This window comes from Canis lupus, chromosome 5 (genome assembly GCF_048164855.1).
Source record: "Canis lupus baileyi chromosome 5, mCanLup2.hap1, whole genome shotgun sequence".
In the NCBI taxonomy this organism is placed as follows: domain Eukaryota; kingdom Metazoa; phylum Chordata; class Mammalia; order Carnivora; family Canidae; genus Canis; species Canis lupus.
In genome coordinates this window covers 14982349-14997604 of record NC_132842.1, presented here as the reverse complement: position 1 = coordinate 14997604, position 15256 = coordinate 14982349, and the positions used below count along the sequence as shown (strand labels likewise).

Here is a 15256-nt window from a genome sequence, read left to right as displayed (position 1 = left end):
GAGTTTTGCTCAGTCTGTAAAAACAGTTTGAATATGAGCCTACCTAGATCGGATCGATTTCACTTCTACATCTACATCGTTCTGGATTTTATGGCCCACTGGTATAATTCTGGAGTTACTACCACCCATCCTCAGGAAACTGGAGAATTGGTCAGAGACATTCTAGGAAAAAGTCTATAATCTTTCTCATTCACAAACCTCTAGTCATCATAGAGAAGAGAAAATATTCAAAGTAGGGCTACCTGCTGTCATTTACTATATGCCTCTTCCTTTTGCTCAGGGGCTGTAGTCAGGTAAGAACAGAATTGGATGGTTTCAAGTTACGTCATGTTCCTAGAAATTCCTTGGCATTTATAGTACAGTTCTAACAGTTCCTTACAGCCTGTTGGTGCCATTATAGGGAAAAGTTAACATTTGCATGTGCAGTTTAAACCAACACAGGGAACATCTGCAGCAAAGCCAGCAGGAAGAGCAGCCAAGCAGCACAACTTGTCCACATAGCATCTCTCCACTTTTCAAGAGTTGGGCATTCAGTTGATGAGTGGCTGTTAGCCGGTCTCCATTCACTCCCTTTAGGAAACATAGTGGGAGTGCAACATTCACAATGCCATAGACATGAATAAGTCATTTGCATGAGATGGTAGGAGAAAGCTTTATTGATGAATAGCATAGGTAGATCTGGAAAGGATAGGTAGACTGAGAGAGGGGCACAGGGCTTACCGTTCTGAAAAATAGGACAGCCTGAGAAAGATTCGGGAAGAGGGAAGTGTAATTGGAGAACTGGCAGTTTGGATGGGTTGGGCTGTAGTTTTTTCTGTGGTTCTCAGAAGAGTTAAGGTTAAGTGAGATAGTGAAGGAGTGCCAATAGCAAGTGAAGGAAGTTGAGTGTATTTTCAGTGGTAAGCTATTGAGGAATTGTATTGCAAGAGAATAATAAAAATTAAGGCAGTGCTTTTAGACAATTCATCTGTTCATACCAAGTAGTTTTAGATCACTGCTTCTGTTCTGCAAATTTTTAGTTCCATGGATCTCATTAAGTTAGATAAAATTTGGCTGTTAAATTTTCCATAAAGCTGACTCTCATATACCTCAGAGGAGTCTTTCTTAATATTTATATTAATAAGGAAATAAGGTTTAAGTAGTTTAAAGTTATCATCAGGAAATATCAGGTCATGACACACAATTTCATATAAAAGCCTTATTAATGAAAAATTCTTTGTAATATATACTTGGAATGAAAGCATAACCAAAAATTACTTTTCACCTTGGAATGATGTTGGAAAATTTATTTTAAATACTTGAAAGGCTTATTTTGGTTTCATGCAGAGTTCAGTTACTTGTGGATACATATCCCAAAGAATATAAACATTACAATGTTCTTCTGGAATTCCCAGGGAGCAACTCCCAGAAAAGTCTATTTTAGATAGAATTTTTAATCTGTAATATATATAATACAGGATGTATAAAATCACCACAAATTATTTAAAAATAGACTATTTGTATGTTATCTGTGGTATGTGTATCCCACCCACTGTCTTAAAAACTTAGTGGAGTCAAAGCTAGATTAAAGGCATTACACACACACTTTTTCTGTCTACTCTTAGGTAAATGCATTTCAACTTAATTTCCTCCCCCTGTGGTAAAGTTTTGAAGCTATTAGCATGTAGTGCTGAAACATTTTAAAAGAAGCTATTGGAAAGATTCAACTTGAATAGTGAATGTTATGCTATGAAGACAATAAAGCATGGTAAAATACCTAATTTGGAAAGGCCAAAGCAGGATTAGTAAAATTATAAGTTATAGATGGTTATTTTTTCTGAGCTTATTTTGAATTATGGCATGTTAAAAACTTACTGTGATGGATGCTGTCAAATAAAATGGCTCAAATTAATGAAGAGATTACAAATCAGGTCTGTATTATGTTCTGAATTACCAAAATTCTTTAACTCATTAAATTGTTAGGTAGAATGAAATTCTTACATTTTTCTAAGCTTTTCCTGTTACAAGATTACTGGTATTTGGCTTAGATTCATGCAGCTTAGTGATTAGAGTTTTAATTAATCTTGACTGAGTTTACACATGGACTTGGAGAGTGCTGTAAAATAGCATATTGACATGTTCTCTCTCCCAAAGATTAACACTAAAAGGTAGGTTATGAACCTGGCTGATGTCATGAGATGGAATTTGAAATTCAAAGCCTGTTTTTTGTTTTTTATTCCATCTAAACTTTGTATTGTAATTCTGTAAGTACACATATCAATATAAAACTCGCACAGGCTTCACCTTGTTATTCTTCATTAATTTAGGTGATTTAGAAAGGGTTGTTAACAATTTATGTGATAATGCCCCTTCACATTGCACGCTCTCCCATTCTCTAATAGACCCAACAGTAAACTTCTTTGGCGTTTTCCTGCTTGATTTCTTGGCATTACTGGTTATAAAATTCAGTTATCAATATTGACTGGTTTCCTTTAACTTTATGTAATTAAATTTGTAAAGCGAGAACCATAACACCTTTTGCATATTTTTATATTTGACTCATTCACTGTTTCCCAGCTGAGCCAGGAGCCCAGTGCGGGACTCTATCCCAAGACCCCAAGAGCATGACCTGAGTGAAGGCAGATGCTAACCAGCTGAGCCAGCCACCCAGGTGCCCCATCATTTGCCTTTTTTTTTTTTTTTTTTTTTAAAGTAACTACACTTAGAATAACGAGCACTGGCACTTCATTTATATTTTGTTAACTGGTAAGATGGCTTCAGATGAACAATATTGATTTCCACAACCTCATCCTCCCTTCCTGGCATATGACTCAAATCACTGTCTTAGTCTCACCCTCTGGTACTTCAATTTCTTTTATGCACTGGACTTTGTGTCCTAAATATTGCTCCTCACCTCCAACTGAGCCTGCCTGCGTTGTTAAAATTATCTTCTTCCTTAAACTTGACTAACCTCATAATTTGCCTATGTCTGTGGTTAGTGCCATTATTCTCTGCCACCACAGATCAAATGCTGGGATCCTTTTAGACTCTGGTTTTTCCCCTTTGTTGGGTTAATCTTTTTCTGTTGCCATTAGCTTAATTCATGATTATCTGTCTCCTAATTTAATGCAATAATCCATTAGCTTTTTTTTTTTTTAAGATTTTATTTATTTATTCATGAGAGACAGAGAGAGAGAGAGAGGCAGAGACATAGGCAGAGGAAGAAGCAGGCTCCATGTAGGGAGCCCAATGTGGGACTCAATCCCAAGACTCCAGGATCATGCTGAGTCGAAGTCAGACACTGAACTGCTGAGCCACCCGGGCATTCCCATTAGCTTGTTTTTTAACCTAGCGATTTCCCTCTTCTATCTACTGATTTAAACCATTAATGTTCAAATGAGTCGATTTAAGAGTACATATTATGGTAAGTGAATATGAAATTACGTATGTGTGTTTGTTTATTGTAATTCGAAAAATAACCTTGGAATTATGCAGACGTTAAGGTCATTCTGAATATCCATGAAACTTTTGTACAGGTATATGAAGAAGATACTGATTAAAGATTTTAATTAGTTAGGATTTTTTTCTGTAATATCTGAAAGGTATTCTGTTTATAAGCTCCACTGATCTCTTGAAGTTTTCAGATTTCTCTAATAATGACACTTAATCCCCAGATACAGTTTGATAGAGTCATTCATTCAGTAACCATGTTTACTATGTACCAGACACCATAAATCAAGACACACTGCTTACTAAGTGATATGAGAGGTTTGAATTGCAGGAAAAATGATTTTTGTTCTTGAATAGAAAGACTTAGTATAAGGGTAACAGTTTTACTCACATGTATTTATCAATTAATAATAGTGCAGTGAATTAAAATCCTATAAGGATTTTTAAATGTGAAAGTCATCAGAAGTCTGTCTTGAAGAATAATCATACAAGAGTAGCTAGGAGAAATTTTTTAGCTTGGTAAATAACCTTAACATACAATACAAAAGTGAAACAGAATGCTATTGGTTTGTGATAAACAAATCAATGAAACAGCCCAGAAATAGATTCAGGATATATGTAGGAATTCAGTAAGCTAAGTGCAGCATTTCAAATCAATAGAAACATGGATTATTTGATAATTTGTGTTGGGACAGCTGATAGCTATTAAAAAAAAAAAGTTTGATCTCATTCTCTTATAAATTCCAGATGAATGGGAATTTAAGTTCCAGAGGAGTTGGAATTTAAATGCGGAGGAGGAAAAGTGTAATCATAAAGTACTAAAATAAATTGTGAATGAACATTATAAATGTGAAGTAGGGAAGCCTGTCTTTTCAAGTATGACATGCATTGATAAAAGAATATATTGATAAGCTTGACTACTTTAAAATGGAAAGCTATGCCACAAAACAACTATAAACAAAATGAAGAATTCTGGCAACTAATGAACAAGGGCTAATTTTTCTAATAAAGATCTACAAATCTATAAGTAATAGGCAAAAACAAAGACGATCACAGAAGCAACTAAAATGTACATGGAAATAGTAAAGATCAAGTGTACCAATAAATATATAAAACTTGATTATGGAGAATTTGAATAAAGTAAACTGAAAAGTATAATGAATTTGCATCAATCTATCACTTGTTTCAACACTTAACTTGACAGATTGTGTTTAATTTACAACCCTATTACTTGCCCCTTTTGTATTAAGTGAATTTCAGTCATCCTAATATTTCATCTGTAAATATGTATCTCCAAAGGATACTTTTTCTAACAATCATAAACCATTATTAAATCTTAATGAGACAAGGAAAAATAATGATTCTTTAATGTCATCACATCCGATTGGTGTTCAAGTTGTCTTACAGATCTCACAGTTTTGTTTTTTTTTTCCAAGTGCATTTGTTTGAGTCAGGATCCAGTTACTGTGCACATATTATGGTTGGGCTGGTTCTGAAGTCTCTTTAATCTTTAGGTTTCTGTTTCATCTCCCTTCTTCCTTGCAATTTATTGAAGATAATAGGTTGTCTTAAGGAGTTTCCCACATTGTGGATTGTGTGGATTATGTCAGCACATATGATTATGTGCTATGGAGTTGTTCAGCGTTAACTAATAACCTAAAAAGAATTTTTATCTGTTTTAGAAAAATTTCAACCATATTTTGTTGTATTTTCTGACCTTTTCCCCATCTTCATTTCTGAAACTCTGTTAGTTTACTAATTTTTTTTTTTAAAGCACTCTTTTTTTTTTTTTTTTTTTTTTAATTTATTCATTCAGAGAGAGGCAGAGACAAAGGCAGAGGAAGAAGCAGAGAAGCAGGCTCCATGCAGGGAGCCCGACGTGGGACTCGATCCCGGATCTCCAGGATCATTCCCCAGGCTGCAAGCAGTGCTAAACTGCTGCGCCACTGGGGCTGCCCTAATTTTTTTTCCCTTAAGCTGTGTTTAGTTTCTTAAACCGATTTGCTGAATTATCATCTTTAGTAGTTTTTTTTTCCAGTTTTAGAATTTCCACTTGATACTTTGAAAATTTTTTTTCTAATTTTCTGACAAAATTCTGTCTTATCTGATTTTCTTACATTAAACAGTCACTTTAAAGTCTGTGTGTAATCACTAGATATCTGCTCCCCTGTAGTTCTCTCTGTTTTTCATGATGTTGAGTTCTCTCCTAGTACACCTGGTTGTTAACTTTGCCCAATTGACATTGTCTATGAGAGAGAGCAGAGATTATTTTGGGGAGGATGGTGTCAGTCTTCCTTCAGAATTGATTCAGTTTTGCTTTCAGAAGGCAGGTAGGGGTACTTAGGATCATAAATCACCTTAAGAAAGGGCTTGAGATTTTGAAGTTGGATTCAATTCCTGATTTAGTTACTCTTGACTCTCAGAGTGTGTCCCCATCCAAAGTCAGAAGCCTTTGCCAAGGTCCTTTCTCTTTGGTAAGCCCTGAACTTCAGGGCTTTGTCTCCTTTCCTATGAGTGTTTTGAAAGCTCTGCTCCACTTGCCTCATCAGCAGGTGTTTCTATGGGAATAGCAGTCCCAGATGCTGGGTATACCTGTGTCCTCTAAGTTTTCACTGCCTTGTTGGCATTTGGATGCTTTCAAGTAACTGCCCTTGGTTTTGCCCACATTTTCTAGTGTTCAGAGTTGGTGTTTATTACCTAGTCTGCCATTAGTGGGAACCGTTGAGTTCTTTGTGATTCCACACAGATGCGTGTGTGCGTGTGTGTGTGTATTTTTAACCCTATAGAAATGGTATATACTATTCATTTCATTTGCTTCCTTGTAAGGAGTTTGAGATGCTATTTCCCTTACCGACATGTGTTGAGATGGGCTTTGGGTAACAGTGTGAGCACCTGGCTGCAGTGAATGCCTAATTCACCACCAAGGAAACAGGGCACTGCAAATGTTTTGTGCTCTGTTTCAGAGATCAGAAATTTCTTTTATTTATGGACTGTGATTATTTCTGGGCTGTGATTTCCTCATACAGGATTTTTGTACGTGCCAGTTCAAAGTTTAAATTTATGCCATGTGTGAATGTGTGCAAAATACCCAAATAGGAATGGGGAAAATATCTGCTTTTTCCAACCATTTTGAGACACCTCAGACAACAATGAAATACAGTTTTTCTTCCAGTTTTCCAAAATATTTCTCTGGGTTGAGACCAGGAATGAGGCATTTTTGGCTAAAATGCTTCTTAGAATTTTTATGATTTTATAAGAAGAAATTTTCCTTTGAACTTCAAGCATATGTTATTATCATGATATTCATGAATGCAAACATTTCATGCATTTTTACATCAGTGAAATAATTTAGATTTTCTATATTATTATGAGTCGGTTATTTCTCTGATGTTTGGCCATTTCATATTTGTTTTTTAGCTCTGCCTATGTTTGTGTACGTAACAGAGAACTTAGGAATTAAAAATAGCTATTATTATTTTGAGCTGGTTTTTAACTTGTGTTTATGTTTTGCTACATATATTCTAATATTACTATTGCTAGAGATTTTCATTCAGGTCTTTAAATATTTAATAAAACCATTTTGAAAACTGAAATTATTTGATGTTTTTATCTTGATTGCTCTGAACAAAGACAATACTTCAAACTTCCCCTTGATGCTTCAGGATAAAAGTCGGGTTAAGCAATATTTGAATTTAGATGTGGTTTAAAATGATTCTTAATTCTGAAGTCCTTTGTAGTTTTTATTTTCCAAGCAATATTAGCTGTATTTGATCTTCTAGATGAAGAAAGATTTGACTATGATTAAATATGTGCAGTGCCATCCTGGAGTAAATTTTATTCATAGATTAATAAAATCTGTCCAGCATGATTTAGGAGAAGATATTTTAGGCCATTAAATTCAGTTACATAAGCTACAGTCTGTTTTAAATTCTGTGCAACTAAAATCTGTTTTGCTTTTAAAAAAAGTTCATTACGCTGGGAAATGTGGAGTATTTGTGTTCCAAAACCATCAAAAGCATGCTCAGTCACTCATTTAGGAAAATTTGGAAGTACTAGTTTTAGCCTTTCAACTTAATGACAGTGACTATCATTGTCTAATTTTCTTCTCTGTACTTAAAAGCCTTAAGAACATGATAATAATTGATTTGACTACATGCTTTTTTAGTGGTTTTTTTTCTGTGCTTCAACTGCTGTTCTTTTCTCAGATAGGAAGTTAACTATATAAAGTAAAGGAGTCTAGCATGGTACCCAGCATGTATGTGGTAATCGGTAAATTACTTTCTCCCTCCCGACCCCCACCACACACACATCTTAGCCCATGGTTTTAAGTGTATTAAGATATAAAAATAGTACCAAGAAAACTTTATGAGCTCAGCTTCCATTTAAATCTTCAAACTACTTTTTCTAAAAGAAAGATTGAGAATTAATACATGGTGTTGTAGGCAGAATTCTGTTGTGGCTCCCTGGATTCCCACCCCCTTGGAGTATATACCCTATATAACCCCATGTCCTGAGTGTGATCAGACCTGTGAATAGAATGTAATAGTCGTTCTTGTGGTGGGGTTGCATTAAATGCCAAAGGCAATGGTTACAGCATTCCTGTGATTATATGTCTAAGATCATATAAGTCACCTAGAGAGTGAATCCTGCTGGCTCTGCAGAAGTAAGCTGCTGTGTTATGGGAGGCCACGTGGCTAGGGCTTAAGAATGACTTCTGAGAGCTGAAAGCTGTCCCTGCCAGCAACCAGCAGGAAATCCAGGGACCTCAGGTCCAAACAAGAAGAGACTGAGATAATAAGTGAATAAACTAAGAGGACCCCCAAGCCTCAGGTGAGATTACATCCTGGCCAACATCTTGATTTTACTGAGCCTTCTCAGACCCGGGGCAGAAGGGTGAAATCAGTCTCTGACCCCAGAGTCACAGAAACTGTGAGAAAATAAATACATTGTCTTAAACAGCTAAATAGGTGGTAATTTGTTACTTAGTAAGAGAAAAAGAATACATTTGGGAAAATTTTCTTTTTTCATGAAAGATGATTATCTTATTTTGTAAATATATTCAGGATCAGCAGTGAAAGGATGAAGATTGAATAGGTGAACTCATCAGTAAACAGAGGTCACTGTATGTGATAGGCCAATTAATGTTGCCAACTGTGTCTACATTTTAATCTCCTTTACATGGTAAAGGGACTTGCTGATGTGGTTAAATTAAAGGTCTTGAGATAGGAAGATTATTCTGGATTATCTTGGTGGGCCCAATATAATCACAAGGTTGACCCAATATCCTCACTTATTAGAAGGGCCAGAGGGAGGGAAGAAGATGTGATGATGCAGTCAGAGATATTTGAAGATGATAAGATGATACACTGCCGACTCTGAAGATGGAGGATGGGACTGTGAGCCAAGGAGTGTAAGTATCATCTAGAAGCTGGAAAAGACAAGGAAACAGATTTTCTTCTAGAGGGGAGGCTGAAGGAATGCAACCCTGCTGACACCCTGGTTTTAGGACTTCTGGCCTCCACAATCGTATGCTGTTTTAAGCCAGTAAATTTGTGGTCATTTGTTTAGCAATAGGAAAATAATACACAAGGTACCTGAGAAATGCTTCTTACATGGTAGAAACCCAAATAGTGATTTATATAACATACTCATATCCAGGAGGAAGGACACCACAAAGATAGAAACTTTCCCTGACATGCTTTAGAAACAAGTGAATGTATGCATCCATAAAAGAACAGAATGGTACATATACATATAAACACTCAAAATCTTAAAAATTGAAATATAATAGAATTTTAGAACTCCATATAAGGGTTGGTAGAGTTAAGGAAATTGCTCAAGAAAGATTAAAAAAAAAAAGAAAAGAAAAGGTAAGAAAATCAATGGAGCAAAAGCAGTAGGTCCGACTGAAACCTGAAGAGTTGATCTACCATTGAGAGAAAGGAAAAAAAAAAGAGGGAAAACTCCTTGAGAAAATTTGTCAAAGTTAAAGGATAATGAGTTTTCAGGTTGAAGATGTTTGCTGAGAGACTAGCAAAATGGATAAATAAACTCATCCTAAAGCACATCATCATAAACTTTGATGGCAGCAATTAGAAAATCCTACAGACCCCCAGAGAGATTGAAGGGAGTGAAGAAAAGGAAAGATCATGTACAAAAAACAATGTCTATGTACAAAGGAATATTATCAGGAATAATAGCTTTGATCTTTTTGACAGCAACAAGGGAAACAAGGCAATAGCCAAGCCCTTCCAGGTTCTAATGGAAAAGAAATTCTGACCTGAAATTCTGTGCCTAGCCAAGGTATCCTATAAATACTATTCAGGTAATTTTACAGAAATGCCCTTTCTCATACTACCCCTGAAGGGTGTCTTGCATAACATGAGGGTGCAAACCAAGAAAGAGGAAGACAGGATTCAAAAAAGGAATGAAAATGGGAAAATTGAAGAGAATACCCAGAATGACCTTTGGGGGAAATCCGAGACACATTGTGTCTTGGATCACAATCCTTAGTATTTATTCTTCTGTCAACAAATATTCAAGGTGAAATTATCCAATCTTTAAAAGAAAAAATTCAAAGTACAATTTCCATATAAAACATGAAGTGTGAAATTTCATGTTTTGACCTAGGCATACACCCATCACCAAAATCAAGATACTGGATACATTTGATACATTTATCATTTCCAAAATTTCCATGTTGCATCCTTTTAATCTTTAACTCCTGCTCCCCACCTCCCCACCCCCACCAACACCTTTGTTCCATTCCTAACCTGGTCTCCAGACAACCGTTTTCTGCTTTCTGTCATTGTAGATATTTGCAAGTAGAAATTATATAAATGGGAAATTACAGTGTGTACTCTTCTTTTAATCTGCACAAATTTTGGAGACTCATCCATATTTTTACATTTATAACCAGTTTAATTTTTTAAAATTACTGAATAGTGTTCCATTTTATGAACTATCTGGGTCATTTCCAGTTTGAAGCTGTTATAAATAAAGCTGCTATGAACATTCCATGTACAAGTCTTTATTTGAACATAGGCTTTCTTTCCTCCTAGGCAAATACCTAAGAGCAGAATTGCTGGGTCATAGGGTCAATGTCTATTTGGCTTTTTAAGAAACTGACAAATTATTTTCCAAAGCAGTTGTGCATTACTTTCTTCTATGTATAATTGTTCTACTTCCTCCTCATCCTCTCTAACATTTAATATAGTCAGGTTTTCTAATTTTAGCCATTTAATGGTGTTTTGATTACCTGGTATTGGTACGATGGATCCCCAGCTAAAGTTTGGTTTGGATTTCAAGATTGACAATGCCACACACAGACCAGGGAGGTAGGCAAAGGTTTATCACATAAGAAGACTTTCTGAGGAGACCAGAGCGGGCCTCCCAAGCTGCTTTGAAACTGACTTGAACATCATGGTTTGTCTCCCTCTCTAATTTTTCCCACCCAGTTCCCATCCTTTCCCTTATAATCCCTTTCACTATTTCTTATATTCCACCTATGATTGAAACCGTATAATGATTGTCCTTCTCTGATTGACTTAACTTCACTCAGGATAATACTCTCCAATTCCATCCACGTGGAGGCAAATGGTAGGTATTCATCTTTTATTTTTATTATTTTTATTATTATTTTGTTGTTAGGTAGAAATTTCCTATTGCCATTTTATTAATAGTTTTCTGTCTGTTTTAGAGAAGTTTTGCTCTTCTCATGCTAGCTTCCTTTGTTGTTTGATGATATTTTATGTGTGTGGTGATTTGATTTGATATTTTTCTCTATCTTTTATGTATATATTATAGGGGTTTTTTTTAGTGGTTACCTCAAGGTGTGCATAAAAATATTATCATTATAACCATCTATTTTCAGCTTTGTATGAAAATTCTACACTTTTACTCTCCTCCCAACACGTTGTGTTCTTCTACTCAGAGGTTGCTTCTTTTTATATTGTGTATTTATTAATATATTTTTACCCTTTAACTTTTATATTTGGATTGAAAGTAATTTACATACTATCATTACTCAGTTACACTATTCTTTATTTGTTCATACAATTACCTTACCAGTGAGATCCATTATTTCATATGCTTTTGCATTGCTGTTTAGTGTGTTTTCACTTCAATTTGAAGATCTCCCTTAAGCATTTCTTGTAAGACTAATGTAAGGTCTAATGGTGACAAAGTTCCTCAGTTTTGTTGGCTTGGGGAAAAATTGATCTCTTCTTCATTTTTAAAAGATGGCTTTGCTAAATACTCTGAATATATCTTCCACCCCTCTCCTGGCCTGCAAAATTTCTATTAAGGGACCTGGTGATAGTCTGAGGGGGTCCCTTACATGTGAAGCCATTTCTTTTCTGCTGTTTTTAACATTCTCCCTTTGTTTTTGACTTTTGACAATTGTAATATGTTTTATTGCAGATCTCTTTGTGTTCAGCCTATTTGGCATCTTTTAAACTTATTGAATCTGCATGTCTGCTTTCTTCCCCAGATTTGGGGCTTTTGGGGGGATCATTATTTTTATAATAAGCATATTTTTATAATAAGCAGTTGCCCTTTTTCTTCCTTCTTATTGTGGGACTTCTATAATTTGTATAAAACCCATGGGCTTTCTTCCTTCTTTTATTTTTTTTAATATGTATATATTTTATTGGAGTTCGATTTGCCAACATATAGCGTAACACCCAGTGCTCATCCCACCAAGTGCCCCCCTCAGTGCCCATCACCCCCCCGCCCACCTCCCCTTCCACCACTCCTTGTTTGTTTCCCAGAGTTAGAGGAGTCTCTCATGTTCTGTCTCCCTCTCTGATATTTCCCACTCATTTTCTCCCCTTTCACTATTTTTTATATTCACCATATGAGTGAAACCATATAATGTTTGTCATTCTCTGATTGACTTACTTCACTCAGCATAATACCCTCCAGTTCCATCCACATCGAAGCAAATGGTGGGTATTTGTCGTTTCTAAAGACTAAGTAAAATTCCATTGTATACATAAACCACATCTTCTTTATCCATTCATCTTTCGATGGACACCGAGGCTCCTTCTGCAGTTTGGCTATTGTGGACATTGCTGCTAGAAACATTGGGGAGCAGGTGTCTTCTTTTAATTTTTTTTCTCTGACTGGATAATTTCAAATATTATGAACGTGAGTTCACTAATTCTCTCTTCTGTTTGATTCACTCCGCTGTTGAAGAGCTCTTTTGCATTTTTGTTTTCATTCATCTCTAGAATTTTTGTTTGATTCTTTTTTAGGACTTCTCTGTCTTTGCTGAACTTATTTTCTTCATGTATTGTTTTCCTGATTTCGTTCAGTTGTCTTTCCATGTACCTTTGTAGCTCACTGAGCTTCTTTTTGTCAGTTATTTTGAATTCTTTGTCAGGCAATCTATTCCTTTAGGGTCAGTTACTGGAAATTTGTTGTGTTCATTTGTTTACATCAGGCTTCCTTTTCTTTTTTTTTCATGGTTCTGTAGCCTTGTGTTGGTGTCTCTACTTTTGAAGGAAGTCACCTCTTTCAGATTCTATGGATTGGCTTTGGTAGGGAAAAAACCACCTGTAAGTGAGCATGAGGGCATTGGCTAGGTGGTGTGCATGACAGTGCTGGTTCTAGACTGGGTCTGAAGACACTGTTTCCAGGAGTGCATGATGGCACCAGTTCTCAGAGCAGGGGTGAGGGGAGGGCTGTCTGTTTCAGGGGTAAGTGCAGTGGTTCCAGGACCACAATGTGCAAATGAAGCACCAGAGCTGAGGAATGGGGTATGATATCTCTGATCCTGGGGAAGCATAGCCGTGTCTCTGGCTCTGGATTCAGGAGTACAGCAGTGGTTGTGGCTCTGGGTAGATCTGTCAGCTGGAGTCGGCGTCAATAAAAACTAAGGGATTGGAGCACCTGTCTGGCTTAGTGGTAGAGTGTCTGCCTTCAGCTCAGGTCATGATCCTGGGGTCCTGGGATTGAGTTCTGTATCAGGCTCCCTGCAGGGAGCCTGCTTCTCCCTCTGCCTATGTCTCTGCCTCTCTCTCTGTGTCTCTCATGAATAAATAAATAAAATCTTAAAAAAGAAAAAAGATTGAGAGACTACTGGACAATGAAGATTTCAGAGCATCGATAGCCACAGCAAGGGCTGCCAGGGTCCCCAATGGCAAAAGCTGCTCCAGTTCTCCTGTTCTCCTTTCCCTTATGGAGGAATGTCACGGCTGAGGGAGTCTCTTGGTGCCAAGTTATCCTGGCTTGAGGAATGAAGTGGCACAGATACAATGCTTTCTCCATCTTACTATGCAGCCATCTTGGGTTTTCGTGTTTCCCTTGGTCACTGCAGCTTCTTAATTGTACTCTCAAGCCCTCCCCGATACTCATTAATCTGCGAGTAGTTTTTTTTTTAATATTTTGTTTATTTATTCATGAGAGACACAGAGAGAGAGAGGCAGAGGGAGAAGCAGGCTCCATGCAAGGAGCCCGATGTGGGACTCGATCCCGGGACTCCAGGATCACACCCTGGGCCGAAGGCAGATGCTCAACCACTGAGCCACCCAGACATCCCTGATCTGTGAGTAGTTGTTAAATTCTTGTTTTGTGAGGAGTTTGGGTTAGACCTCCTAGTCAACCATGTTGCAACATCCTATTTGCATCATCTTTATTCTTATTACCACATAAAATATACTTAGTTTATCTTTATATATATTCTTTATTAAAGTGTTTCACCAAATATTTTGCAATTTAAAAATTGAGTTCTTTACTTTTTAAAAAATTGAGGTATAATTGACCTATAATGTTATGTGAGTTTCAACGGTACCACACAATGATCTGGTATTTGTTTATTTTGCAAAATGATCATCTGTCACCAAACATAGTTACAATTTTTTTTTCTGTGATGAGAACTTTTAAGATTTACTCTTAGCAGCCTTCAACTTTTGTTTTCTTATTATTGAGTATTATATTTGCGTTCAGGATACAAGTTCTTTATCAAATATGGGAGCCGCTACTGTCTTCTCCTATTCTGTACCTTATGTTTGCATTATTTTAACAGTATCTGTTTTTATTTTACATTAGTTTCAGGTCTACAACATAGTGATCTGACAACTGTGTATGTTACACCCTGTTCACCACAAATGTAGTTACCGTCTGTCCTGCCACCCTACAGTACTATTTCACAGTACTACTATGTTCCCTATGCTGTACATTTTATCTCCATGAGGTATTTACTCTGTAACTGGAAGCCTGTATCACCCACTCCCATTCACTAATTTTGTCCCTCCCTCCACTGCCTTCCTCCCTAGCAGCCACCAATTTGTTCTTTGTATTTATGGATCTGTTTCTGTTTTGTTTTGTTTTTAGGTTCTACATATAAATGAAATCATATAGTATTTGTCTTTCTCTGTCTCATTTATTCACTTAGTATAATACCCTCTAGGTCCACCCATGTTGTTGCAAATGGCAAGATGCCATTCTTTTTTATGGCTGAGTAATATCCAGTGAGAGTGTGTGTGTGTGTGTGTGTCTGTGTACACATACCACATCTTTTCAATCAGTTCATCTAGGGTTGCTTCCATATTTTGGCTACTGTCAGTAATGTAATGCTGCAATAAGCATAGGGGTATATATCTTTTTGAGTTAGTGTTTTTTGTTTTCTTTGGATAAATACCCAGTAGAGGAATTACTGGATCATATGTTATTTCTATTTTTAATTTTTGATGACGCTCCATACTATTCTCTATAGTGGTTGAATCAGTTTGCAATCCTACGAACAGTGCACAAGGGTTTTCTTTTCTCCAAATCCTTACTACCATTTGTTATCTCTTGAATTCTTGATGATAGCCATATTTAG

General features: G+C 36.4%; 1 pseudogene; it reads left to right on the top strand.

Moving 5' to 3' along the window:
- The first annotated feature begins 10701 nt into the window (after window positions 1-10701).
- The window catches only part of LOC140633123 (E3 UFM1-protein ligase 1-like), a 29469-nt pseudogene continuing 24914 nt past the window's right edge, over window positions 10702-15256 (top strand).